Source organism: Halichoerus grypus, chromosome 4 (genome assembly GCF_964656455.1).
Source record: "Halichoerus grypus chromosome 4, mHalGry1.hap1.1, whole genome shotgun sequence".
In the NCBI taxonomy this organism is placed as follows: domain Eukaryota; kingdom Metazoa; phylum Chordata; class Mammalia; order Carnivora; family Phocidae; genus Halichoerus; species Halichoerus grypus.
Window position 1 is genome coordinate 63,852,069 of NC_135715.1, and position 15,741 is coordinate 63,867,809.

Here is a 15,741-nt window from a genome sequence, read left to right on the forward strand (position 1 = left end):
TTAGATGATTTCTATAGCTTAGCTATTGTGAAAAATGCTGCCATGAATACGGGAGTGCAGGTAACTCTTAGGTATTCTCTTTTCATTTCCTTTAGATATATGCCCAGAAGTAGGATTGCTGGATCATATGGCAGTTCTATTTTTAATTTTTTTAGGAAAAAACTAAATATTTTTAAGTAAATACTTCTGATATCTTCTTTTATAATATTTGCATTAAAGATTCCTAATTATTAATAATCCTCTTCATTTGAAGCACTGACTTTCTAAAGTCTATTGTCTAAGACAACTAGAAATATTTTTTTTCCTGTGGTACCAGGTACCTGACAACAGTAACAATGAAAAAGGAGAATTAAATAATTGATTTGGTTTCTTCTGGAATCAACCTCTATTTGATTTGATTTGATTTACCTTCCCGGCATTTTCACTGACGTAACCTGTCAACAAAGTTGTAGAGTAAAACAAAAACATCAAGACACGAGAAAATGCATATTATTTTCTGCTTGCAAAAACTCTGCTTAAGGTAAAATTTGTCTGAAAATTAATTATTGATGGTCTGACTAATAAAAAGATCATATTTCAAACTCAAATGTGATTGATTTTACAGTAAATTACCCCAGGAGGATGGAATGTTCTGGTTGATGGAATATTATGGTTAACAGCATTTGAGAAAAATGATAGCATGATGACACACTTTCACAATGTCTGTCATTTGAACTGTGCTAAACCATCCTAGCTGTGTGGAAGGAAGTGATTAAAGGCCTCAGATTTGATGTTACATAGACCCCAGTTTGAATTTTGGCCCTCACATCCACTAGCTGGATAACTTTATGTGAATTACTTAATATCTTTGATCCTCAGGTTTCTCATCTATTAACTGAGGTTAAAAATATCCAATTTACAGTGCAGTTGGCAAGATATATATATAAAATAATATATCACAGTGCCGACTATATAATAATGCTCCAACCTCACCAAGTATAGGATCATAGCTAATACTTTATCACTGAAACCTAACTATGGATATTGAGTTATAGCTCACAGGTTGTTTCTAATTGAGTGATTTAACTTTTTCATTGAAATCATGCTCTAACAGTTAGAGATGTAGGTTAACACTAGATATGCCTGCATTATGAAACAAGTAATGCCCTTGACCATAACCATATTATGCAAGCTTTTTTTTTTTCATATTATGCAAGCTTTAAAGAGAGAGAGTGAGATGTGATCAGAGTAGAGTTTTGAAAACCAGGAACTCATGGCTTCTGCTAAAGTCCTTCCCACTGTTTTACAGTGGAGCAAGGATGCCTCAGAAGGGAGAGAGTCAAGGAAAACAAAGCACTTGATGGTTCCGTGAGGGAGCTTGTAGGGCTTATAAGGTATCAAGATATCCTGTTGGTGGCAATCCCTGCAAATTCTTCTGGGTACTGGCCTCGTAGTGATTGCAATAATACCAATAGTACCAGTGGTTAGTATTTATTGAGCACATATTATGTGGTTAGTGTTACTAGGTATCTCAGCTCTGTCATTAACTAGCTATGTCACTTTGGGAGAAGTGATTTATTAAATTTAAGCCCCTGTTTCTTCTTCTGTAAATGGAGAGTATTTTTGACCATTCTATCATGCATGAGGGCACTGAGCCTTTAAGTCTCAAGGTCTTGCAGCAAGTATGTGCAAGTCTAGAATATTAATCTTGGTGTATATATTCCTAACTTCCCCTCAGTGCTTCTCCTTATATAAGAATAAAGACCTATACTTAAAATGTGGTTCATAGAAAAGTGGATGTTACCTATTTTCTATATACTAATTTGTGTCAGGGCAAAGAAAAGGTAAATTGCGTGCAACTGAATCACTTTGATACTTTTCAAATAGAAAAAAAAAACTAAATTTTTCATTATACAAAAAAATATGTAACAAACCATCTCAGTTCTTTCATTCAACTGACATGTATTTGAGTAATTACTAAGCATAAGACAGAATTTATTTAGACTGTGTAATCCAAGAGCTTTAACTCTGCGACTGTGACATTGCAATTCAACATTTTCTTTAAAAAATTGGTCTAGCATCTAGATCAGGGCACATCAGATTGCTGGGTTATGCCCCAGAGTTTCTTGTTCAGTGGGTCTAGGGTGGAACATGGGAATTTGCATCTCCAACAAGTTCCCAGGTGATGTCGATGCTTCTGATCACACACTGAGGACCACTGATCTGGATCAGTGGTTCTCCATCTCGACATTGTAGCATTCTTGTGTGGTCAGATATGAAGTTTGGTGCAAATAAGTCATTATTAAATATAAAGTAGCAGTGTTACAAAAAGATATAATTGGACATTAGAGTTTACTTATATTTACCCTAATAATATCACACCTAATATATAAATCAATGTCCTGGGAATTGGGCATAGGAATATGCCACACATATGAATGCCATCCATCTTGTGTGTTGATTTGAAAAATAAGTTTGAGAGTAGCTAGAGTACAAACATTTAAGTTATCTTCCACTATCTTTTGGCTCTCCTGGTTTGTTTGTTTGTTTTTTAAGATTTTATTTATTTATTTGTCAGAAAGAGCATGAGCAGGGGGAGCGGCAGGCAGAGGGAGAAGCAGACTCCCTGCTTAGCAAGGAACCTGATGTGGGACTTGATCCCAGGACCCTGGGACCCTGACCTGAGCTGAAGGCAGACACTTAACCGACTGAGCCACCCAGGCGCCCTTGGCTCTCTGGTTACTGTCATATCAAATTGTCTAGTGAATTGTGCTGTAATCACTGGCTGCATATCATCTTTCTTTCTGTAGAACTCCTGCCAATAACTTGGGTGTAGTCCATAGCTAGCAAGACCTAGAGGAAAGAGGTGTGGCTGAGTATGCAAGCTAAGAAACCCATGGTGTTTGCAGGCCATCACAAAGATGTGAGAGCAACAAAAGATAAGTACGCAACAAGATTTTGGACAAGACCACAGGTAAAGCATTTTGCCTTTAAAGAAACACCTCAAAGCTTCTAATACTAAGGAGAAGGATGGCTGTGGATGGAGGACATGGGACAGTCATCGACCATGTTTTACAGTGAAAACTGAAGATGTCATTGTTGCCTGAGAAGGAAGGAATGGTGATTTTTAGGAGGCATACGTGCAAATTAAAAGCTTACAAGAACCACCAAAGAGAACAGAAAGTATTGACTATTGACTAACAACTTTGAGAAGACAACTGTCATTAGAAAATGGATTTCATAGTGCCAAACGATTGCATGCATTTTTTGTTTTGCATTATTTTTTCCTTCTAACAGCAATCAATATATAGGGTATACAAAAAAAAAATCAGAAAATAGGATTTATCCAAGATTGATTCAGATGTGGTAGAGACAAAAGGATAGCCTAAGTCACTTTGTATTTATCTCAAGATGTTATAATGGAAACTACGTCAAAGAGATTTCAGAGGCAAGAAACTTAACACAAGAAATAGGACAAGAACACATTCTTGCATGTCTTAGAATTTAATTAGGAATGATGAAGAATATAACCTATTTCAGTGTGACAGTTTTTTTGGTTTAGAGTTTGTAGAAAATAATTTTCTTGTAATGCCTTGATTGTTTTTGACTCTCTACCAGTAGCATAATTCGTATTTAAAAAAACTTGATGGGCAAAGTTTTTATTTTATCAATATATTAAGTGATAACCTTCCCTAAATGAAAACATAAAACAGTCAAAGCCAAGTTAGAGTACATCTGACTTAAAGTATTCAAAAACAACACATAATTTAGGATTGGAAACAAAAAGAATTTGGGAGGATGGATAAGAGTAACAAAATTAAATATCTTGTCAATATATTGTACTCAGAATCTTTGAAAATCAGGTAACAATGTAGAACATATATGAATCATTTTTCTCTTTTAGGTGAAAATGTGCTAATATTTATGTAATACAGACTAATATTACAGTATTAGTGATAATACTGTTCAAGTTTATAAATCTTCTAGGTGTAACTGGATTTGTGAAAAGTAATACCTTGGATAGAAGCATGAAATATGTTGACTTTTTCATTAACTATCCCTCAACTCTGTCATACTGAACTCCTTTTTCCTGCTGGGAAATGGCAGTGTAACTTTTTAAGTCACATTCAGTTATTCTAGCAGTGTAGCTCTGATTTCCAATACTCAGTCACGCTTGTTTTCTAAAGTCAAATCATATCCGATTCACTTAAAACCTTTTCTTCAAATTTTCATCTCGGTAAGTTACGGCTATTAGGCAATTGTGCCTTTAAAAAAAAAGTTTGTTTGATAATTGACTTTATGCTAAGTGCAAATTCATGCAAATATTATTTAAGTCCAAACACAAAGTTAAATATTGAAGCTTCCTCTTTACCTGAGTATTTTGAGTTGTAAAAATTCAAGTTGATACTACGATTGTTAGTTGAAATTAATGGCATCTATTTTATTTAAGTGCACTAAATTTATGAGGGAAATGTAGATGTAACATGAAGATAAAGAGTATTCCAGTAAATGAAAAATATTAAGATATTATGATTTATAAGCTCAATTATAGAAAATTGCATTTAAGTATAATCTACAGTAAATATTTAGCACTTTGTAGGGATTTCTTACTTAAAGATAGCCTACTCTTCCTTGATAAAATACAAAGAAAATAAGAAAAATTTAAAAATACAACCTCAGTTTTTGTTAAAATTAGAAAACAGTTAAGACCCCAGAGAGCTAAAGGAATGGAGGATTATGGGAAGCATGGGCTGGAGCAGGAAGCCATTGAGAGAAGATGGCAACAAATCTGGTAAGATGTAGCCAAAACACTCTTCTTATAGTTGAGGCACTAATCCCTGAGATGCTAAAAATATCTCATTTCTAACAATGAAAATATGTTGGCAGTTGAAGCTAAGGGTGTCAGGTGATCTCTTAGACCCGGAGGCAAGAATAAATAACCACTCAAAAGAGGCACTGTCTGTCTCTTTGGCAGAGGAGGAAGAGAGAACCTTTTCACTTTGAAAAAATCTCAGCTGCTCATCTTCACTGGCTATAAAGACATTAACAACTGAATCAACTAAATGTCCAGATGGTTGTCAAGGTTGTTCTGGTACTTCTATTAGGCAAATGCCATATGAATAGCTTGTCCCAGCAAAACTCCTGTGGTTGATGATGAGTTAAAAACGAATCAGTACGGAAGCTATACAAGTATTTTGCAGGAAAATAATGAGGAAGAGGCAAGAAGATAAAATTAGGAGATGAGGAATGCATACTAGAATGTATGATGAGGAGCAGAAGCAAATGACATTTTACTATGAGTTTAAAAATAACGCCTCTGAAACAAGACCACAAACCAGTAAGGAAGGCATGTGGGGAAAAGATGATGAGTCAAGAAAAAGAAAAAATGAAAAGAACTGTGAGCAGACAGGACTAAGAAATGAAAGCAAAAAATGAAACCAAGAAAGGAGAGAAACTGTAAGGAGCAGAAATAAACACTGCTGCAAAAAGAGTAAGGGACATCGTAGGAAAAATGAAGAAGTCTAAAATCAAAACAATTATAAATAAAGGTTTTTTTTTAAGGCTTCTATGGAAAACAATAGATACAGATAATATTCTAGCTTTCTGTGAGTAGAGTTAGCATGGTATACTTTTTATTCTCCTTTTACTTTAAACTGATTATTGTCTTTATATTTAAATTGCATCTCCTTAAAAGCAGCTTATAGTTTGGTATCATTTTGTATCCAGTCTTACAGTCTCCGCATTTTAATTGTAACCGATGAAGAGGGATCTGGGTGGTTCATCATAGTGATTCCCCCAAACTGGTAACTACAATGATAATGAGCTCCCTGGGGTTATTTAATCATTAATGTGGGGCAAGCTTCCTTTCTCTATAATAGCCATTTGCACCAGGTACCATTTCCTCCATTCCCAAAGATTCGGAAAGCAAATACTAATGTAATTTTCTCAGACAGGCCTGCCCATGTTTTCATTTTCATTTCAGTTTCATTAAAGATCTTTTAAAGGGCCGTGGACTTTTGGTGTTTCAGTGAACCTTTCAATATAACACTGAGATAATGATTTAATAATTGGGAAGCAGAGCTTTGAATTCATAGAACATCATTTCTTTCATAGTTATGTTCATTTCTTCCTTTGAATTCTGAAGAAAGAGAACAGAATCTTCAAAATGTTCTTTTAAATAAGTAGTAGTAGAAGAAAGGAAATAAATGTGAAAGGAACAAGGCTGTTTAGCACCTGCCAGGCTGAAAGGGGTCAGTAATCAGAGGATTTATGACATCTTCTATGACCAAAAGGGTGTGAGTCTTCTTTTGAAAATAAGTAAAAATCACATTTGCAAATAAACAGTTTGAAACCTAAATATGTATCATTTAGTTGAAGATCTCCTATAGGAGTTTTAAAGAGCCTTTCATTAATCACCTTATGCTAGGTGGTTTTTTTTTCTACTTTAAACTTTCTAGTTTAAAACAGTTTGTCATTTATTTCAGAAACAAAATAGACAAGCGAGAGCAATGATACTTGGAAGGATGGAGAGACTTTTAAGTCTCTGTTCCTTTCTCTTGGATATGGCAAAGCAGTGGACATCTTTTGGGCTAGCTTAAGTTGATTTCTTCCCTTTATGCTTATAGTGGGTCCAGACAGAGCCTTTCCCATAGTGAGATGGGCTTGACAGGGAAAGAGGAACCCAGGTGTCTTGTCCAGAGTAGTTTGCAATGTTTTACATGGTTTTATATTGCTGATTTGTTTTTCTTTAAAAAGATACTAAAGTGTATTATAATTAAGACTCGGGAGTAATTAAGTGGAGTTCTTGATATTTGACTAGTTAAAGCAGTAATACTGCTATTATTATAATTATTATTATTATTTTGCTGACAAAGGCTGAAAAGCAAGTATGACCCTTTTAAACATCCACACTTTAGGGGACTGTTTGCTCTGATCAGTGTCCAATCTAAATGCTCAAATGGAATGTTTGCATAAGAGCCGGCTGCATTGCTGTGCAGATATAGATGTAGTTATGAGCATTGATGGCAATCAGGAAGGAAGGGTTTCGAAGCCAGAGAGGAATCTTTAATAGCATATTAACTAGCATATTAACAAACTCTGTATATAGAGAGAATGAGGGAGAGGGAGAGGAAAGTGTGTTTGGCTTCATTTGAAGTCTTAATCAAATATGGACAAAGGGCAGGGAAGGAAGTTGGCATGTGTAATCACTGCAATTTTCTCATAGAGCATCTGAATTTATAAGGTGCCCCAGAGATTATTTTTCTATAAAGCAATTTTCTGCAGTTTGCTTCACAGACATTATTAAGGTCGGAGTTTTGATGAGACAGTTCTTTGGGAATAAAAAGTTAAAATTCCAGGACTCTTGAAGAATAAGAATAGTGTGTTGGCTCTGCCTGATGCTCGAGAAGCAGAAGGAGCTAGCAGGGTGCAGTAGGAGGGCCGGGGGCCAAGGGGCCAGAGCCTGATGGAGCAGCATGTGAGAGGAAGACACAGGCATTTATGGTTAGACTCCCATGCCAGTCGAAGAACATATACTACCCGGCCCTTTCTCCCCAGTTAATCAGGTAAAATCAGGAGGAGAACAATGAGTATAATTAATCTTGCTGACCTCACACTTCAGTTCTGAAGACCACTCAGCCTAAATTAATTCTCTTTTTACTACCAAACATGAAAGCTTTCATTGGTTAGGTACACTGAGTTGAGAGGTTAATAGAGACAAGGGGAAGAATTTTTCAGATATACCAATGTCATTGCAGTAGCTCAAGGAATTATTCATTATATGTGTTTTAAATGCCCAGTCTATATGTTTGCAACTGGATATCTGAGCTTCTTTAGTATCAGTAAAGGTCTGGTAAAGGTTTGGTGAAGTATCAATAGATCCCTAGGAATAATAACAACAAACCCCTCGGGTTTTACCTTATTTTCTCTTTTGCCTTTAATTAAACTCAATAAATACCATGTTCTGTACAATAATATCAAGAGGCCACCTTTTGATTTGTATTAAAATTGAAGTTAACATATGGAGATCATGCTGTGTAAAATATTCCTATTGGCAACAGTACAAGGATGAAGGTGGAGGGAAAAGTGTACTTGTTAACTCTGAGTTTCGATATTCTTAATTGTTTTGATATTCAGCAGTGTATGGTTGACTCCTCTGGTAACTTCTCCAGAATCTTCTCATATTTTCTATTTGGAAGGTCTTTTGTCCACATATATTTCCATTAGGCTTATAACTGAACTCATCAAACTCAATAAAGGCATCATTCTTTCTATAAAATGTCCCTTTTATTTTCCCAGTATTAAACTATGCATTTGCTCTCTCTGGTTTTACCTTATCCTTACTTTCCCCTTGTTTCAGTGACATTTCTGATTCTTCCCAATTTTACTTAGAAATACATTCGACTTGGTCTCAAGAAAAAAATATTTTTATTTCTCAATAAGATAGAGTTTAAAGCAATGGAATTGGTCACAATTAAGGACATCAAGAAGAACTTTACACATAGGGACTAACTGAAAGATTCATTCTTTGAGCATTTGAGTTGACAATAGGTTGGCTCTTATGACTTGTTATCATGATGTTCATTATAAATGAATATAAAATGCAAAGCCCTTGACAGCAAATTTTAAGCTATAGGTTTCAGAATTTTGGATGTACTTAGTAGTAACCAGACTACTTTACTGTTATCCAGACTCCCAGCTAAGAAAGCATAATCTTCAAAACTAGTGCACAACCTACCCTTCAAAAAAACAAAACCTAGGGGTCAGATGCTACTGAGAGAAAAGTCCCTTTCTGACCAGGCACTAGAACCTTGTGTCTGCTGGTGGTGTTCTCCATGTAGGCATCCTTACTATAAATGGAAAAAAAATTATGGACTTTTGTTTAAAGGAATAGAGGTTACCATCTCAAGAATCCTCCACTGAAGGCTTCACCTAAAGGAGACAAAGTGTATATAAAACATGGTAGCAGCAGTGAAGGAATGTTTAGTTCATTGTATAAGTGGATGTATAATTTGCCATTGATGTATAATAAGTGGCTTATAGCATGTTTGCATTGCCGGAGTTCATAATATTAAGTTATACAAACCCCAAGACGATATTTCCTGCCTATAGAACAAGTACTAATCAGTAGTATCCATTAGCTCATATAATAAAAATAGCCTAAAATGTTTCCAGTAGCTGCTATATTAGAAATCTGAATTCTTTCACACAAGAATGTTCTAAGGGAGTTGGATAAGAAGATCAGTATATGACTTTCCAGATCTGAAATTTTCTGATCTATTTATGATATATTTAAAGTAATCTATGCCATATAAAAATAAAATACCAACAGTTTGAGACTATCAAAACATTTTTGACAATTAAGAACCATATATCATTAATTTTTCACTTATAGTTTGTTGACACAGTTCTTAGTTGTTAAGACATGTCCTCATTTAATTATCTTTTATGTGTCTTTATGTGTGAAGTCATTTGGACACATTAACTCCCAAACATGTTTTCTCACCTCTAAAATGGATATCCTTTCTCCTGGGATTGTTAGGATATATGAATATATATGTGAAAGCACCTTGAAAGAGCAAAACATGTATGTATCAAAATTGTGTCTGCCATTGTTATTCACTTTGCCTATTACATTTCTTTTCAAATTACCAAATATCATCTCATGTGTTTTCTAAAATACTCAGGTACTTCATTGTTATTATAGATGCACAAAGTGAAACTTGAAGAAATCTAAAAATGAGTTGTAACCTATAATGAGTACATCAACCTTTTTAGTTAATAATATTTCTTAAGAAAGGTGATGACCCATTATAAATCAGTCATAATCTCTCTTTTTATATATAAAAGAACCGATATCCATTTTTCACAGTTCTTTTCAATTTGTATTGAAAAGCAAAACAATGCAGGAGTAAAATGGGTAGGGTCTGGCACCAGAGTACCTGGCTGCATACCTTAGTTCTACCACTTACTAGTTATATGACCTGAGGGAAATAGCTTAATCTCTCTGTGCTTCTATAAACTAGTCATGTGTTTCTTCCTCTTGGAGTTACTGTGAGAATTAAATGACATAGTAGGTATTAAGCACATGGCAGAGGGCTAGAACATACCAAGTACCCAATGAATGTCAGCTTTTTTTACTGTGGTTCTTCTCTGGAAGTTTCTAATCAGTTCCCTGCTCCAGTACAGTCCCTACTCCCTAGTACATAAAGGGTTTCTTAAACATCCAGACCCTCAAGAATCTTACTATCTGGGTTTTACCTTCCAGACAATTCTGTGTCTGGTTTGATTTTGTGGCTGTAGATTGCGGTTCTCAATTAGCTAGAAGATCTTAAAGTCCAGAATTAACAAGATGTATATCTTGGTGGCCTTTTTAATGTCTCCCTGCACACATCTCAGATCGTTCTCCCAACGCTCCAGCAACACTGACCTTCATTCTGAACCCTGACGGAACAAGCCAAGCTCCTTCCAGCCTTGGAGCCTGGGCTCTGCTTTTTTCATCCGGAGCTGCTGCTGTTCCCTTTGATCTTTCCAAGGCACACTCTTCGAGTAATTCAGAGCCCAGTAAACTAACCCCAACACCATAACGGGGCTAAAGTAACCACACAGGTGCTAGGGTTCATGTCACTGATTTTATTTGTCTGTGCTTCCTGATAAGCTTCATGGTTATCTTGTTCTATTTGTCCTATCTCCCCATCATGAGCTATGCCTTCCATAAAGGCAGTGGCCAGATCCGACTGACTTACCTCAGTATTCTTAGCTTTTTTACAGTCTCACCTACTAACTCTGTGGTACATATGTGTTGAATGCATACATGAAAAAAACAAATTGTCCATAAAATGGCAGAACATTTTTCTTATATACAGAATATCTTCCCCACATTTACCTATTTCTCAAAACAGCACTTAACCCTGAATCTCTCCCTCCTATGTGCTCATACATGTACAACTCCCTTAGATGCAAAGGCCTTTGTCAGATACAACTTTGTAAGAGAAACTACTTACCTGCTTGGTCCATACTGGGCTCTAAGATTGGTGATAATTTTCTGAGAGGGGCCACCTTATACAGCATGAGGGAGATTCTTTTGTTCAGATTTTTTTTAAAAGATGAGTTGAGAATGACTATATTCACATTATGGAAAAAGAATTGCATGAGCTTGTTATATACTTAATAAGCTTATTTGTATATTGAAAACTATAAAAACATAAACTATGTACTAGTTTTTAGCGTTCAATTACTTTTAACTAAAAAAATTGGAGAAGTCTTTAACAAATGTAACAAAATGCAATATTTCTGGTGAAATTTAGATTTGCTTTTGACAATTTATTTTCATCATTTGTTTATCCACCTTAGTGTTCCACCCAATTCTACCCAATAGTCTCTTCTTTGTCTGGAGGTTTTCTGACACAAATTGTAAGAATACTTCATCTCCATCTGCTCTTGGATGTAGCTCAAGTGCACAAACCTCCTTCATTTACCTGATGAAACAAAGCTGATTGTCATGGGGTAAATAGTGGGAATACAGGGATCAGCACAGCAGTCCCTGCAGTTAAGGAGAATATATTAAGGTATGTTGGGAGAGAACGATAGAAAATTAATAAATACGGTTGGAGGTTTTAAATGCTCAGAGAACCTATTTGCTCAGAGAATTGTGAGACTCTAGCAGCAGGGAACGGGAATGAAAAACCTTCCTGAACCTGTCATTAGTGAGAGTGAGGAGGGTCAGGAAATTCTTCCAAGAGTAAGGGATGCTTGAAATTCAGGTGGTGATAATCACGTTGATGGAGTTAAGTTGGAGATGATAACCAAGTTGAGCAATTTCATTCTTACAGCCATGGTTATTGAACAGAAGTGCACAGTGCTGGAGCTCCCAGTACACGATCTACAAATTACTGAGTTTCTATTTTTCCCAGATCCCGTTTAACGTGTGAATATTGTGGCCACTCTTTCCTCTGAAATTTGTTGAGAAGAGCTTAGTGGTTCCTGATCTTTGGCAGGAAGAGAACAATTTCCAAAGTGTCCACCCTGAAAACAGAACCCCATACGTGAAGTTGTTGACACCATTTCTTTCTCTAATACACACTTAAAGGTCTTCTTGGGCTGTAAGAGTTCACAGATTTATTAAGTAAGCACCCCATGACTACTGCCTGACCCCTCACAGCCACTTCCTTTTGTTTATGTCCTTAGAACAGCACTGACTTATACACAGATATTTCTTTTAAGGAAGGACTATGTCTTTTCCATCTTGAACTTTACTAGCACATTGTCAAATATATATTAAAGTCTCAATAATATTCTTTGAATGCATAAATATTTTATTATTTTCCCAATGCTGTGTTAATGATATTTAATTTGTGACAAATATTAATTAGTTTTCATGCACCAAGATACTCAATAATACTGATATGTTATGCTTTGAGTTAGGGGATGTTTCTTCACCATTATTAACACAAGCAGGAGTTCTTCACTTTGCTTTAAGGGATCTAGCATAAGCTTTACATCTTTGGTCCCACACAGTAATTTGTTAATGGTCAATCTCCTTTGATCTGTAAAAATTAAAAAACAATGGGAGGGATAGAGAAGAAAGGATATAATCTAAATAACATTGGAAAATAACATTTTGTCTAGGTATTACAAGGCTGAGACACAGAGAATCGTGCAAAAACACTGTATTCTGGTTGGTAAATTTTTTCCTCACAGGGGTATGGTCTAGTAATTCTGAAACTATTTTACGTGTATACTAAAGTTCAATGAAGATGTGGTTAGAATGTGGTAGAAAAATGAGAGCCAGGTTTCTTATCGTCAGAAAAAGAAGTTACAATAAGCACTGGGAAACAGTGCTTATTGTAGAATGATCATCAGTGGCCCCCCAGTAGCAACAAGCACACCTATCACTCAGATAGTAAATTTTAAATACCATGTTCCAATAAAAGGAACTGGGGTGCCTTTGAAAAATGCCACATCAAAGATTGGGACAAGGAAATTACAAGATGAGCCTGGAGCATCTTGTAGTGTCAGAAAGTAAGGAAGTGCTCAACAAATGAATAAATTAAAAGAGTAAAAGCATGTCAAAAGAATGCAGGTGCCTACCTGAGAGAGCTTCCAACAGCCAAGGATGAAAGTGTATGAACAAGAGAAATAACAATAGTATTATAACTCAGAAATAAAATAAATATCTGCAAAGCCATAATGATAAAAATAAATAATTGGATGAATAAATACATAGGGGTAGAAAGGACAAGTTTTCTTTAAAGTAGAATTCCAAGTCATAAATGTAGAAGGAATGAGAGAAATAGAAACCACCATGAGAATGCTCTACTCATAATTGCCTCAGGCAGGATCTGCACCTGGATGCTAAAATAAATCAGTGGGCCAAACTTCAAGGAGGAAAAGGATATTTGCATTACCTCAAAGTATCTCCCCATGATATTTATTAACTGTCATAGTGGTTTTAACATATGTCCAAAAACTCTTTAATAATCCTCCCGGCAGGTGAAGCTTAATTCCCCTCACCTTGAACATGAGTTGGACTTGTTGAATTGCTTCTATCAAACAGAAGAGTGGACCAAGTTGGCAGGCATGACCTCATGGAATGATCAATGTTAATGTTGTCAGTAATAAGAGGTGTTGACATTGTGCAATGACACAATGAGATGGCCACATCACCTCTGTGGCATTGTTCCCCCAAATCCGAGTTTCATCGTGGGGAAAAGCAGACAGACCTAAATTGAGGACCATTCTACCAAGCACCTGACCAGTAATCTTCAAAAGTGTCAAGGGCATGAGAGACAAGGAAAAATTGAGAAACTGTTACAGATTGGATTAAGGAGACATGGTGACTAAATGCAGTGTGGTAGTATGAGATGGATCCTGGAAGAAAATAAGATATGAGAGGGAAAAAAACGTAAAATCCTAATCAAGTCTCTAGATGAGTTAGTAGTATTTTGCTAACGTTGATTTCTTATTTTTGGTAAAAGCTCATGCTCATGTTAAGTTATTGACTTTAGGGGAACTCTCTGTACTGTCTTTGCAACTCCTGTAAAACTAAAATTATTTCAAAACTAAAAGTTAAAGAAAATAGTGGGAGTGTTTTAAATCTAGTTCCTAGCATAGATTAGGCATTCAATAGCTTTTTAAGTGAATTAATTAATGTATTTTATAGTAAAAAAAATTACATTGCCATAAAATTATCTTCTTTGATTTATATGTAATTCCAGAACTCCATCAAGCCAAATCATTTCCTCTAAGTATACTTGGGGTTTTTATGATTCCATCCTTTCACTGTTTCCATCTTCCAAAAATGTCTATTCATGTCTTCTGTCCATTTTTTAATTGGAGTATTTGTGGTTTTTTGGTGTTGTGTTGAGTAAGTTCTTTATATGTTTTGGATACTAAACCTTTATTAGATATGTCATTTGTAAATATCTTTTCTCATTCAACTGTATCTTTATATCTTTTAATTCTCAGTTTAGTGCCCAAAGACAGTAAAGTTTCAATAAAGTTTCCAAGGAGGGGTCGCCTGGGTGGCTCATTCGGTTAAGTGTCTGACTCTTGATTTTGGCTCAGGTCATGATCATAGGGTTGTGAGACTGAGCCCCACATTGGGCTCCGTGCAGGGCATGGAGCCTGCTTAAGATTCTCTCCCTCTCCCTCTCCTTCTGCCCCTCCCCTCTCTTTCTTTCTCCCTCTCTTAAAAATAAAATAAAAAATAAAGTTTCCATGGATGAATACATGAGAGAATAAGTAACTTAGAAATAACACTTCTAAGTATCTGAGTTTGTTATTATATTCAATAATGGGATATTGGAATAAAAGATTCATGTCTTTTTTTTTTCTTAACTTACCAGAAGCTCTAATTAAGCCATAATTTCATTTCATATATGTAAGTTAATGTCTTACAAACCCAGTGTAAAGTGATCATTTAGTACTGCACAATTATGGTTCCCACTTGTAGTTCTAGTAGAGTGGAGTGAAGGATGATGTAGTAGAACGCATATTTACTGTGATATTTTCATTCATTCTGGCTATTTTGTGAGAAATTTTACACTGTCTTTTAGGGTAGCTTACATAGGATCTTCTGCTAGAGGAAAGAAACACCCACTTTTTAAAATATTTGCCATGATGGAGGTACTTCCCTCCAATTGGAAAACCAATTTTAGAAAAAATGTTATGTTACATTCCATAGTAACAATAAGTATGTTTACACTTAGAGCATATTGCCTCTTTATGGCATGAATAAGATTTGGACTGACTTCAAGCTTAGACAGATGTTCTTCCAAATATTTTCTATCAAAAGCAAGATGGTGAAATGCTTGATCAGTTGGAGTGTGGTGAAATTAATTGCTTGCTATTGTATATATTATTTATTAGTATTGATTACTGTTCACAAATTTGAAATATTGAAATTTTTTATTTTCTTTAAAGAGTTGATTGATTTTTAGTTTGAGAAAATCAAGCCATGGACACCTGGTTGGTTAAGTCAGTTGAGCACTGGACTCTTGGTTTCAGCTCAGGTCATGATCTCATGGGTCGTGGAATCTAGCCCCGTGTCAGGCAGATAAATATTAAATGCATGGGATGATAATAGATTATTAGAAATTGGTTTTCTCATAAACTCTGAACCTAGCTAATCAACATCTCTCTAATAGTCTGAAAATTAATTTTATAAAATTAACTAATATTTTTTGCATTAAAAAATAAGACTATATACAGATCATTACACTTTTATTATATATATCATGGAATAAATATGCCAAATTACCT

At 35.3% G+C, this 15,741-nt stretch overlaps 1 protein-coding gene across 5 annotated transcripts in view; it reads left to right on the top strand.

Annotated features, from left to right (window-relative positions):
- Positions 1-15,741, top strand: part of TRPC4 (transient receptor potential cation channel subfamily C member 4) — a 191,475-nt gene that overhangs the window by 20,040 nt on the left and 155,694 nt on the right. Inside the window, exon 2 of one of the 5 annotated variants that reach the window (XM_078070423.1) lies at positions 2,790-2,953. The exons of 2 other annotated variants lie outside the window; for them this stretch is intronic. The gene's annotated coding sequence lies outside the window, so the exon portion shown is untranslated. Of the gene's footprint in view, positions 1-2,789; positions 2,954-4,636; positions 4,772-11,448; positions 11,547-15,741 lie in introns of those variants that run through there. 2 more of the 5 variants (XM_078070425.1, XM_078070426.1) reach the window with 2 other exon arrangements.